The sequence below is a fragment of the Bubalus kerabau genome, chromosome 16 (assembly GCF_029407905.1).
Source record: "Bubalus kerabau isolate K-KA32 ecotype Philippines breed swamp buffalo chromosome 16, PCC_UOA_SB_1v2, whole genome shotgun sequence".
NCBI lineage: Eukaryota > Metazoa > Chordata > Mammalia > Artiodactyla > Bovidae > Bubalus > Bubalus kerabau.
Genome location: NC_073639.1, coordinates 7,876,208 through 7,889,571, shown reverse-complemented (window position 1 = coordinate 7,889,571; position 13,364 = coordinate 7,876,208). Strand labels below are relative to the sequence as shown.

The 13,364-nt window shown below is 44.0% G+C and overlaps 1 long non-coding RNA gene across 7 annotated transcripts in view; it reads left to right on the top strand.

The window, feature by feature from the left end:
- LOC129629542 (uncharacterized) overlaps positions 1–13,364 on the top strand; it is a 204,219-nt gene that overhangs the window by 18,677 nt on the left and 172,178 nt on the right. The window contains exon 5 of one of the 7 annotated variants that reach the window (XR_008703257.1): positions 8,923–9,917. The exons of 5 other annotated variants lie outside the window; for them this stretch is intronic. This is a non-coding gene — a long non-coding RNA (uncharacterized LOC129629542). Of the gene's footprint in view, positions 1–1,131; positions 1,486–8,922; positions 9,918–13,364 lie in introns of those variants that run through there. One more of the 7 variants, XR_008703258.1, reaches the window with a different exon arrangement.

Sequence of the window (13,364 nt, the reverse complement as noted above, 5' to 3'; positions counted from 1 at the left end):
ATTAATTTCATTGAACCATTAACTAAGTAGAGATCTCTTTTTGTGACCAATTACATTTCCTATTTTTATATTGTTTATTCGTATAACTTTTACATTTTCCTATTGAAAATCACTGATTTTTAAAAGAATGAGCTTTCTATATATTAAACCTAGTACTCTTTCGCTAACTAATTTTAGCCTGTGCTAGAGGCTTGTTTGTAAACACACCGACTTGGTTTCAATTAACCAAAAATTGATGGGCACTTTGCTTTCTCTCCTTTGCTTTTTATTGTAATGGAGGAATAAGCTATGAACTCACTTTAGGGAACTCACATTTTCTCTGTTCTCTTTCAAGAGGTTTCAGGCAAGAGACAGCTTAGAAAGTTTGCTTAACAACTTTGCTTATAGCTAGAGGAGTGAGTGGAGAGTATAGTTTAACGAGGGAAGATAAGGCAGTTTTAGGGTTGAGCCCTAGTGTGTGTGTGCATGTGTTGGGGACAAGCTAAGTAGCTGGCAGAGCATAAAAGGAGAATCTTTTTAGATATTTAGAAGTGAAGTGGCTGGGGGATGGAGGGGGGAAAGGCTGTGCTGGGCCAGATCAGGAGATTGGGAAGCTGGTTTTGAAGGAATGAGAGTTTATTGCAGAGAGAGGCTGGCAGAGGTCTGCCACAATCAGAGCTTAAGCTAAAACCAAACAAAAGATTTAATGACTGTTAAAATCATTAAGGAAAAGCACAACCTTGTCAGTCATTTGCACTTCAGTCTCAATGAACTAATAATGACTGGTCCTGATTACTTCCTGAGAACATACTCTGAGAGGAAGGAGGGAACCAACTCACAGCCCCTGGGCTCTGGTGACCAGGAGATGATGATGATAAGAAAAAGGCAGAAACAGAGAGGAAGTGGGAGATTCAAAGATATCTTTTCCGAGTTTGGTTAGGGTGTGACCATTCAGGACAGTGACTGGGGACAGGAGGCAAGGGGAGAGTGTCAAGGACGGGGTTTCTGTGGAGGCTGTAACCTGAGGAAGTGCTGAGGAACACACCCAGGCTCTGGGAGAAGCAGGGGTTTCTGGGGCAGACGAGACGCAGGTGTGTAGGAAGGCCACGCCAGGTGGGACCAGCTGTCTGAGTTGCTTTCTTTGGCCAACAGTATCTCAACAAAATCGGTGGCTGTCCTGCATCTCAGACGTGAAGACTTCAGGGAGCTGTCAACAATGTAACTGTCAGGGACGTCTCTGCTCTGAAGCCTTTCTGTGTCAAAACTTGCCAACTCTGCCAAAGAGTCCCAGCAAAAGATACAGCTGATTTACTGCATCTAGATTCAGAGTTCAGTTCAGTTCAGTTCAGTCGCTCAGTCGTGTCCGACTCTTTGTGACCCTATGAATCGCAGCACACCAGGCCTCCCTGTCCATCACCAGCTCCCGGAGTTCACTCAAACTCATGTCCATTGAGTCAGTGATGCCATCCAGCCGTCTCATCCTCTGTCGTCCCCTTCTCCTCCTGCCCCCAATCTCTCCCAGCATCAGAGTCTTTTCCAATGAGTCAACTCTTCGCATGAGGTGGCCAAAGTATTGGAGTTTCAGCTTCAGCATCAGTCCTTCCAATGAATACCCAGGACTGATCTCCTTTAGGATGGACTGGTTGGATCTCCTTGCAGTCCAAGGGACTCTCAAGAGTCTTCTCCAACACCACAGTTCAAAAGCATCAATTCTTCGGCGCTCAGTTTTCTTCACAGTCCAACTCTCACATCCATACATGACTACTGGACAAACCATAGCCTTGACTAGACGGTTCAGAGTAGACGTTCATATATTGGTCAGTGATACAGACAGAGCCAAAAATATGACAGCAGGGATTAAATGTCAAGCCAATGTGATCATTTCTGGATGATGTTAAATAGTGCACTATCTATGGTTTGGAAGCATATTAACTTATATGGACTTTTAAAAACTTGAGTGATAAACTCTGGTGTTGAGGATTACATTATAAATTGAGAATTCAACTTAATAACTAGACCCCCTGCAGGGTAAATCTTTTTTTTTTTTTTGACTGTGCTGGGTCTTGTTGCTGTGTGTGGGCTCTCTGGTTGAGGTGCACAGGCTCTTCATCCGGGGAGGCTTCTCTTGTTCTGGAGCATGAGCACCAGTGTGCATGGGCTTCAGGAGTTGTGGCCCATGAGCTTATTTTCCCCGTGACATGTGGGATCTTCCTGGACCAGGGATCAAATTCATGTCTCCTGCATTGACAGGCAGAATTCTTTATCACTGAGCTACCAGGGAAGCACCAGGGTCAATCTGCTTTTTAATATATGACATAATATATGACCGCAAAGAGTAATTTTTTTAGACTAATTTACTGATTTCCAATTTCTGTAGACCTCGTATAGCAACCTGGAAGAGGCTTGGTGAGTCACTGGATTTGAAAGAAGTGAAATGAAATGATAAATACTTCCATGTTGGATTTCTTCCTAGAATAAGGAAGCTTTATTTAAAGCTCCAGTAAATCTTTATAATTTCTTTTCTATGTGTTAAAATTGTGAGTATACTCTTGAAAGCATCTCATCATGAAGCAGATATAATACTGGCTAATTTATATTACAAACTGTTGGGAACCATTACTTTTCAACAACTTACTCACGTCAATAATTTGTACTCAATAACCTAAGATCAGTTCAGTCACTCAGTCATGTTCGACTCTTTGCAACCCCATGGACTGCAGCATGCCAGGCTTACCTGTCCATCACCAACTCCTGGAGCCTACTCAAACCCATGTCCATAGAGTTGGCCATGCCATCCAACCATCTCATCCTCTGTCATCCCCTTTTCCTCCCACCTTCGATCTTTCCCAGCATCAGTGTCTTTTCAAATGAGTCAGTTCTTCACATTGGGTGGCCAAAATATTGGAGTTTCAGCTTCAGCATCAGTCCTTCCAATGAATATTCAGGACTGATTTCCTTTAGGATGGACTGGTTGTATCTCTTTGCTGTCCAAGGGACTCTCAATAGTCTTTTCCAACACCACAGTTCAAAAGCATCAATTCTTCAGCACTCAGCTTTCTTTATAGTTCAACTCTCACATCCCTACATACCCATTGGAAAAACCATAGCTTTGACTAGACAGACCTTTGTTGGCAAAGTAATGTCTCTGCTTTTTAATATGCTGTCTAGGTTGGTCATAACTTTTTTTCCAAGGAGCAAGTGTCTTTTAATTTCATGGCTGCAGTCACCATCTGCAGTGATTTTGGAGCCCCTCAAAATAAAGTCTGTCAGTGTTTCCATTGTTTCTGCATCTATTTGCCATAAAGAGATGGGACTGGATGCCATGATTTTAGTATCCTGAATGTTGAGTTTTAAGCCAGCTTTTTAACTCTCCTCTTTCACTTTCATCAAGAGGCTCTTTAGCTCTTCTTTGCTTTCTGCCATAAGGGTGGTATCTGCATATCTGAGTTTATTGATATTTTTCCCTGCAATCTTGATTCCAGCTTGTGCTCCATCCAGTCCAGCATTTCTCACGATGTGTTCTGCATATAAGTTGAATATACTTAACGTACTCCTTTCCTGATTTGGAGCCAGTCTGTTGTTCCATGTCCGGTGTTAGCTGTTGCTTCTTGACCTTCGTACAGGTTTCTCAGGAGGCAGGTCAGGTGGTCTGGTGTTCCCATCTCTTTAAGATGTGAAAGGCAAAGGAAAAAAGGAAAGGTATACCCGTTTGAATGCAGAGTTCCAAAGAATAGCAAGGAGAGATAAGAAAGCCTTCCTCAGCAATCAATGCAAAGAAATAGAGGAAAACAATATAAGGGAAAGGCTAGAGATCTCTTCAAGAAAATTAGAGATACCAAGGGAACATTTCATGCAAAGATGGGCACAATAAAGGACAGAAATGGTATGGACCTAAAAGAAGCAGAAGATATTAAAAAGAGGCAAGAATACACAGAGTTTAGTGTTCAGTTCAGTCGCTTAGTCATGTCTGACTCTGCGACCCCATGGACTGCAGCACGCCAAGCCTCCCTGTCCATCACCAACTCCCAGAGTTTACTCAAACTCATGTCCATTGAGTTGGTGATACCATCCAACCATCTCATCCTCTACTGGAGTGGGTAGCCTTTCCCTTCTCCAGGGGATCTTCCCAACCCAGGGATTGAACCCAGGTCTCCTGCATTGCAGGTGGATTCTTTACCAGCTGAGCCACAAGAGAAGCCCAAGAGTATACAGAAGAACTATACAAAAAAGATCTTCATGACCCAGATAACCATGATGGTGTGATTACTCACCTAGAGCCAGATATCCTGGAGTGCGAAGTCAAGTGGACCTTAGGAAACATCACTACGAACAAAGTTAGTGGAGGTGATGGAGTTCCAGTTGAGCTATTTAAAATCCTAAAAGATGATGCTATGAAAGTGCTGCACTCAATATGCCAGCAAATTTGGAAAACTCAGCAGTGGCCACAGGACTGGAAAAGGTCAGTTTTCATTCCAATTCCAAAGAAAGGCAATGCCAAAGAATGCTCAAACCACTGCACAATTGCACTCATCTCACATGCTAGCAAAGTAATGCTCAAGATACTTCAAGTCAGGCTTCAACAGTACATGAACCATGAATTTCCAGATGTTCAAGCTGGATTTAGAAAAGGCAGAGGAACTAGAGATCAAATTGCCAACATGCATTGGATCATAAAAAAGCAAGAGAGTTCCAGAAAAACATCTACTTCTGCCGTATTGACTATGCCGAAGCCTTTGACTGTGTGGATCACAACAATAACCTAAATACTTAGGTAAACAAATGATATCCTACTGTTCTAATTTCAGGTGTTACCCTAAAACTGAGAACAAAGGAATAACTCCTGCTTTCCAAAGAGGGGGCCGGAAACATCTCTGCCGGACTGAGTAAGGGGTCAGCAGAGCCAGCCGTGAAGTCCTGTCACCTGCTCAGCCTACCCAGGATAAGACTAGACCTCTGGAAGATGGGTTGAAAAGAACTATCAAAGTAAAGTGTAAGGAGTTAAACTTAAGAGTTGTGTCAGCCTAGGAGGCAGTGGCTGCTCATGGATCCTCTTAAAGAAGGAGAATCTGCCATTTCACTTCCTACCTGGATGTTTGCTGGGCCACCAAGTTCACAGCCCCCTGCGTGTGCTGGCATGGACTCTGGGTGAGTGTTCTCAGAAGCTGTCTGGTGAAGGGCAAAGGATGGCAGCAGGGCCTGGCCTCACTCTGGAAAAAGTGGCAAGAAGATTAATTTTCCTAGCTTGAGTCATTTTATGGGACCTTTCTGAAAGAATGAGCTGCAGACCAGAGGCCCAGAAACCCTTTCAGAAGGTTCAAAACCTCATTCACAACTGATGTTCAGACCTCTCCTGACATGATGGACTGACTACACTATCTGAGTATCTTTCTATACTATCTGAGTAACTCTTACTGTCCCTGTAAGAGTATCCTCACTCCTACCCCCTTGGAAACCTGCCCCAGGGAAGACTGGGAGCAGGGTTCCTAGAAGGAAACCACTAGGAGGAATGAGTTTGAGCAGGTAGGTCAGACCCAGCCTGAGACCTGCTGTCAGAAGGGTAAGGGACTCAGGACCGCTGGAGCCCTCCCTCCCACCCTCTCAAAAGCAGTGAGAGAAGGCTGCAGTGGGAGACAAAGCCCTCCATCCCATAGCTGTGACTGTCCTTCACTCTTCTGGACAAGGAGGACATTATAAACACTGTTCCCCATCAGCCAGAGGAAGGGAGTGTGGCTGTCCTATGGTGGAGACCGTGAGGAGTGCCGAGGCTGGTCCACAGAAAGGGCTGAAGCCGCGGGCAGCTGTGGTCAGTCATGAGCTGCTCAGCGCAGGCTGGGGTGGGCTTGGCAACCAAACAGGAATGATGCGGACCCCAGCAGCCCAGAACTGCGTGCTGGGGAAGCAGCTGGAGCGGGGGGCCAGGCTGAGAAGATCATGGCTCAGCCCTGAACATAGGTAATCTCAGCACCCTGCCTCCCCTTTCAGGTCCTCCCAGAAAGCTTAGGGCAGGGAGCCTAGAGGTAACCAGGCTCTAGTGGATGAGGGCCACTCACAGAGCCAACATACAGCCTAAAAACTGGATGGGGTCCTGGGAACCCCAAGTTATCCAACAGATACAAGTGTGACCCACCCTAAGGGTTATGTTGCTTCATCGTGCTCAGGGGATGCACTTTGTAAAGTGTTTACATTAGACAGCACTCTACAGCACTGGTAAGGGTCGACAAGCTTGGTGACTTTCGGCATTTACTAGACTTTGGGCATTTACTAGTTTTGGGCTTTCCAGGTGGCACTAATGGTAAAGAACCCACCTGCCATTGCAGATAGACCTAACAGATGTGGGTTCAATCCCTGGGTGGGGAAGATCCTCTGGAAGAGGGCATGGCAACCCACTCCAGTATTCTTGTCTAGGAAATCTCATGGACAGAGGAGCCTGGTGAGCCACAGTCCACATCACGAAGAGTGGGACATGACTGAAGCGACTTACAGTGCATGCGTGCAGAGCAGTTTTGCCCAGGTTCTTATCTAAGCAGAAACCTTTTAAAATTTGTGAATTCCCCACGAAGCAAGTCTCTGGTGGAGTAGAAAATGAAAAGTGGCCCACCCCGAATGCTTCTTCTCTGGAGGGCCGCGCTCTGCCGGTGGACTGGACATGGCCCGGCAATGAGGCTCCTCCATCAGATAGATTTCCTAGCCAGGGCGGGGTCAGCACACAGGCTCCGCTGTATGCCCCCGTATGGTGTAACCCGAACAGAAACATGCAATGATTTCTTTGTCCAGGGGAAGTTCAGCGGCACAAACTCCATGACCCTCTAACCTCCCAATCCCCTTCCTCTGTGTGTCCTCTTTCCTCTTGCCTTGTTTTGTTGAGGGATTTTCTTTGTCTTCGGCTTCTGCTTCATTTAGCCGGCCCTCTGTGGGTCTCTGGCACCTGAGAAGCTCTGAATGTGGCCTTTGTGTTCGCTGGACTGTGCTGTGCCCAGCCAGGCAGAGATGATCACGGAGCTTTGCTATGGCTTCATAACTGCAAATTGCTCAGCCTTTTGTCCTTTAATCCTCATAAGCCTTTGTGCTGAAGGCAGAGCCCCATTATCATCGCCTTCATTTTCCAGTCCAGGGGGCGTGTGATATGTGACTTGTTCAAGAACGCAGGTTGAGTTGAGAATGGGCCTGCTCTGGGCCACAGGCACCTTGAAAATGAAGGTAATGGTGGTGAAGTCAAACTGGGAGGGGGCGAAAGCCAGGGCAGCGGAGGCATGTAGGCTTCTGCAGAACTCCTGACACTCTAAGTGGAAGGTGGGCTCTACTCACTGTGTCAGACCTCAAGGAGGGGCTCGTGCCCTCACCTTGCTTCTGGGTGGTAGAGCCCACAGGAGACCCTTTGGAGGCAGGTGCTGGCTGGGCTCCTTGGTTCCTCCGGGTCGTCTGTCTGCGGACGGGTCCATGGTGGAGCTATCCCTGTCCCCACTGTGCACGCTTGTCCGCCCTCCTCTGTGCTCCCTGCTCTTACAGCTTTCAAAGGTAACTTGTACTGGGACAACCTTGGTCATCAGGCTTTCAAGCTCCCTAGTTCTTCTCCTTTCCATGTCTACTGAGCTGTTCTTTCATGAATCCCCTCTCCTTTCCTTCTGTTTCCAAGAAAAAGATGCCTCAGCCTTCATTCCTGGGAAGGGCTGCATTTTGACCGACCTTCTGAGTGAGCCCTCACCCTCTCCCCAGCACCCCTTGCCCCCAAGCATCTGACCTCCCCTATTGCTCTGGAGCCCACGAGTGTCCACATTCATGGAGCTCCTTTAGCGATTTCACTTTCTCTGCACACTCTCATCTGGGTACTTCCCTCTTCCCCACCACACACTCTCTACATTAGTGGACCTGACTTCATGGCGTCATTTTCTGGCCCCTCCCCCAACTTTTAGCTCCCAGTCATCTGGCTCTTACCCCACCTGTTAGGATGCTGCCTTCATGCTAATATTTTTTTTGGTTGCCAGTGATCTGTGAATGACTATGCCCTGTTTTTTTTTCTGGCTTAATTTGTGATTTTTACCCCTGTAACGTTTGCCATTGTAGATTATCCCATGCTCTTGGACGCTCTTTGTCTCATTGAGCCCTGTGACACAGCCTGGCTTTGTCCCTTCCTGTGTTTACCTGCCCTTGTCTCCTTCATAAGCCCTCACAGGCATAGCCAAGGCTGTTCTCATCTTCTTCACGTCCCCCATAGACCTCACGTGCTGACGACCCACAAGAGTATGACACCCACATTTCTGCTTCTGCCTTGAAATTCTCCACTGTGTTCCCATTCCAAATTTCCAGCGTGTCACTGGGCTTTCCCAAATTGATGACATGATGACAGCTGAAGCAAAATGTGTATAAAATGGAATTCATCGTCTGCTTCTTCCTCCCACCTCCCCATCTCTGTTAATCACGTCACCTGGCACTAAGCCTCCGGCCATCACCTTTTTCTCCTTGTCTCCTACCATCCACTTACGGCCTGTCACTCCCTCAGGGGCTGTGTGCCTGGAACCTGTCCTTCACCCTCCCACTGCCATGGCCCTGGTTCGGTGCCCCTGACCTTTGCCTCCCTCACCTCCATCACCTCTTCCCTGGGTTCCCTGGGATCCCTTTCTCCCCAGACTCTTTCCTGTAGCCCATACTGCACTTTCTAGAGATGAATTTTCCTGAGTTTCCAGTTGCAGAGTTATAGTTATTTGGTCCTATCATTTCCTGGCTCAGACGTTATCAGTGGAGTCTTATTGCTTCTGAAGTCAGCTTCAAACACAACTGCCTCAGGACCCTGGCCCACATTTCTAGCTTATTCTCACTTCTAATTTCCCAGAAGACTCTGCTTCATTCAAAATTAAAATCCCCAGAGTGTTCCTTGTTATTTTTTTCAGCCTTGGTTTTTAGCATTTCTACTTGGTCTGACACCCTTTTTCTGCTTTCCATCTCCAGTGCTTCAAAACTCCCCATTCTTCATGGCCCTGAGTCTATACTGCTGCTACTTCAAGGGGTCAGTTTAGGAAGGAAGGAAAGAAAGAAGGAAGGGGAGTCCTACAATATGGCTCAGCTATTGATCTGATACCCTCAACATTCAGGCACCTTTGGGCTCCCATCACTGTGGTGCTGTGAGCTTCTCAGACTCAGCACCACACAGAATCATCTGGGAGCTTTTAAAAGCACTAATGTTGGGCTGCATCCCAGACCAATTAAATCAAAATCACTGTGGCTGTGACCCAGTTATTAGTATTTTTTAAAGCTCACCAAGTGATTCCTATATGCAGCCAAGAATTTGTGTGTGCTAATATGTGACATTTTTGTAGATTATTTTAGGGGTACTGCATTTTTTATTTTGTCAAACTATTGGTCCTTGAGGAATTCTTTGTTTTTGTAGCCTTCTTGATGTCTAGCCCTGTTTCTTATCCTCAGTGGACCTTCAGAGAAAAAAGCACTTTGAATGAATTTAAGAATGGAAAACAAAAGAGTCATTTTTTTAGGGAGGAAGGCAGATTGGCTCAGTGGCTAGCCCACACTGGAAATGGTGAACTGAGAGTCTTTTGTATGTAAAACAACTCATTTCAAATATTTCATATAATCGTTTTGTATCCAGGCAGTTAATATGCCAGTTAAGTATTTATTAATATTTGTCTAGTAAGGCTATACTTTGCCCATATTATAATAGCAACTAATAAAATGAGTGAGTAGCTTTCTACCCATGGATTGTTATCAAGATTAAATGAGTAGAGCTTCTGGGGGAAAAAAAAAAAACTTTAAAAAGAACGGTTGAAATGTTATTTTCAATGAAGCTGCATTTCTGAAAGAATTGAACATAAAGAGCTCATATGTGATGCAGTATTCCTTTTATGAACCCCATTGCCTGGATTAAGTCAAATGGAAAACTAACGTTATCTCAGGCATTTCCACTTCTTTTCACACACTGTATTTCTAGTAACAACATGTGGATGTTGCAGAGCTTACTTTAGTCTGTGGGGGTGAGAAGGGAATATATTTGTGCCTGGATTGTCGCTATATTCAGGCTGAGGTGGTCCCTTACAGAAAAAATAATAAAAGAGCAAACAAGGAGAATTGATGGGGTAATCCTAAAGGAAATCAGTCCTAAATATTCATTGGAAGGACTGATGCTGAAGCTGAAACTCCAATACTTTGGCCACCTGATGTGAAGAACTGACTCATTGGAAAAGACCCTGATGCTGGGAAAGATTGAAGGTGGGAGGAGAAGGGGACGACAGAGGATGAGATGTTGGATGGCATCACTGACTCAATGGACATGAGTTTAAGTAACCTCTGGGAGCTGGTGATGGACAGGGAGGCCTGGCGTGCTGCAGTATATGGGGTCACGAGGAGTCAGACATGACTGAATAACTTAATGGAACTGAATTCTTTTTTCTAGTGTATAAAATCATGGGTAATTCATGGAGTGTGACTGAATGGCCTGGATTCTGGAGACAGACAGACTAGTGTTCAAATTCTGACTTGTTTACCAGCTGGGCTGTCTTGGGACAAAGTGCTCAGCCTCTCTGAGCTTGGGGTCTCGGTTGCGAGACAGGGAGAAACACATTTCAGTGTCGTGGGGAGGGTTGATGTATATAATGTATTTAAGGCAGAGGACTCTTCGTAGGACCTCGTGAAAGCTTCTCATTTCCTTAAAGCTCCATGGATATCAGGGATTTTCTTACCCCTATGACTTAGTATGGGCTTCCCAGGTGGCACAGTGGTAAAGAATCACCTGCCAAAGCAGGAGACACAGGAGAAGTGGGTTTGCAAAGAGCTGGACACAACTGAGCGACTGAGCACACACATGCCTTAGTGCGCTTCCTCTTAGTGTTTTTCAGGGCATGCAGTTTATTCGTGAGTTTGTAGACAGAAAGATGCATTTTCATTTTGGATCTGAGAATTTTTCATCCTTAAAACCATATAATGATTTCCTTTGTTTTTTCTCCCGTAAATTCATTGAGCATTTGAATTACTTTGCAGGGTCTTTGCTGTAAATTTTACTCACCACATGAAATTTAAACAGGAGAAATGTAATGGTATAGCAGTTACCTTTTGGTAAGTTTATGGAGAATGTAGGGTAGTATACTAATTTTGCTTCCAAGGGACCCACATTTTCATCTGAAAAAAATTATGAAATTGAGTCCCATTTGTAGAAGTTTCTGGAAACTCAAATTAAGCTGTCTCTATACTTCTGTAAGAAACAAGTCTTTGGTGGGCTTTTGTGTAGTTTATTGCATTGTATGTAGATGGATTGAGCTAGTTACAATAGTCTCTTACATCACAGAGAGGACCATCACTCCAGTTACAAGTCCTACATACGAGTCAAATCTTATCAAAGAACATCATAGAAACCTTGAAAAAAGCCTGACATTTTGTTAAAACAACTGGCAAATCGATTTTTCCTTCCTCTCTTCTGCATTCCTTTCCACAACAGTGTGCAATTTGTATAATACTATATCCAGTCTTCCTCATTTTTCCTTACCCAAGTACCATCTATGCAACCCAAAATTAATTTTTCAGGCATGAAACTGGGCACTTCGCTGCCCAATGCAGAAAGCCTTTACAAATCCAGCTGGAATAGAGTGGAAGGGCATACCAGATTGATGTCAAGGCCTGCTTACATGGAAGTAAAATTAAACTTATGGACTGGAGAGGGAAGTTTAATTTTTATGTGCCTCCTCCCTAAAAGCCAACTAAAATCTAGGAAGATGGAAACTATCTGAGCTGGTTTGAGTGGACCAAACCCATTTCATTTTTAAGTGCTGCTTTTGGTTCATTCCTTACGAAGTGAAGGCAGAGACTAGTTCCTGTGGGATTAAGAACAACCAAGAGAGCCTCTAATACTAGACTATTACTGTATTAGCATTTTTTAGTTCCTTGCCCAGATAGCCTATCCTGTGTCTTTCTAAAAAAAAATATTTTTTAAAAGAAAGAAATAAAATACATTTTCTGTTCACCCAAATTTTAATTCTCTGAAATTCATTCACTGCTAAGCACTTCCAATTCCTGGAAGACTCATTAGATTTTTTCCCCTAGCTTCCTCCACGACAAAGCTATGCTTCCCCAGTGGACCACCTCATCTTTGAGTTTCTAGTCCTTGGAATTTCCCCAGTGGACCACCTCATCTTTGAGTTTCTAGTCCTTGGAATTTCCCCAGTGGACCACCTCATCTTTGAGTTTCTAGTCCTTGGAATTTCGCTTCTCAGTTCCAAAGCTAAGGAGCCAGCAGGCATTCCTTCCTTGTCTCAAAGTCCTTTTCCTTATTTTGAATACCCCAACTTGTCTAAATTTACCAAGGGGGAAAAGGAATGTATCACTTTGGCCTGAAAAATTTCTTGCTGAGTCCATATTCCATGAAAATAACATAATGATAGTTGGAAGAAGTTGCCAATCCCAATTTAAAAACCAAAAACCTAAACAGACCAGATAATTTCAGAGAGAATCTTCCTGTGATTGTTCTTGCTCATACAGTGATTGAAACATTTCAGGCTTAACTATACAGTTAGTTTTACAGAAGGTAGAGCTAGTGATCATGCTGAACTGAATTTTCCCCATCCTAATCTATTTCAGATAATAGAGTCTGTGTAGAGGATGAGTTCTTAGACAAGGTTTTTCAACTGCTAGCCAAGGTGTGTTTTTTTATCTGAATACCTGAGAAATCACAAAGGTTTAATCCATATAGGTTTGGCCACAGATTTTATGTATATTCTGTGATTGGAGTCTATGCCATAGTCATTGAATTTTGGGATTAGGAACAACCTTAGAGGTATCTAGTTAAGTGCCCTCCTCCACATTCTACAAGTGAGACAATGCAGTTTGTATGAGATCTCACAGCTGAATACATTTGAGATATTTTTAGTTTAACTTCCCTCCCCAGGAATCAGTGTTTAATTCTTTTTATATCCAAATACTATTTCAATGAATGGATATGCCATATTTTGTTTATTCATTTGATTTATTTCCACCTGTTGGCTATTGCTGCTATGAACATTTGTGTATAAGTTTTTTTGTGTGTGTGTATATGTATATTACTTCTCTTGGAGTGGAGTTGGTAGGTCAAATAGTAACCCTATGTTTAACTTTTTAAGGAGCTGCTTTATTGTTTCCATAGTGGCTATACCATTTTACATTCCTACCAGTGCTGTATGAAGGTCTCAATTTCTCCACATCCTCAACAAAGCTTATATCTCAACAATAATCTCCTTGTGGTTTTGATTTCCATTTCTCTGATTATTAATGATGTTGGGGACTTTTTCATGTGTTTATTGTCCATTTGCATTTCTCTGATGAAGTCTGTTTCAGATCATAATAATATCTTTGGGGAGAAAAATGTGTACATTGGTAAATCAGATAGAAAAAGATTTGGAAAAAGAAAAAAATTT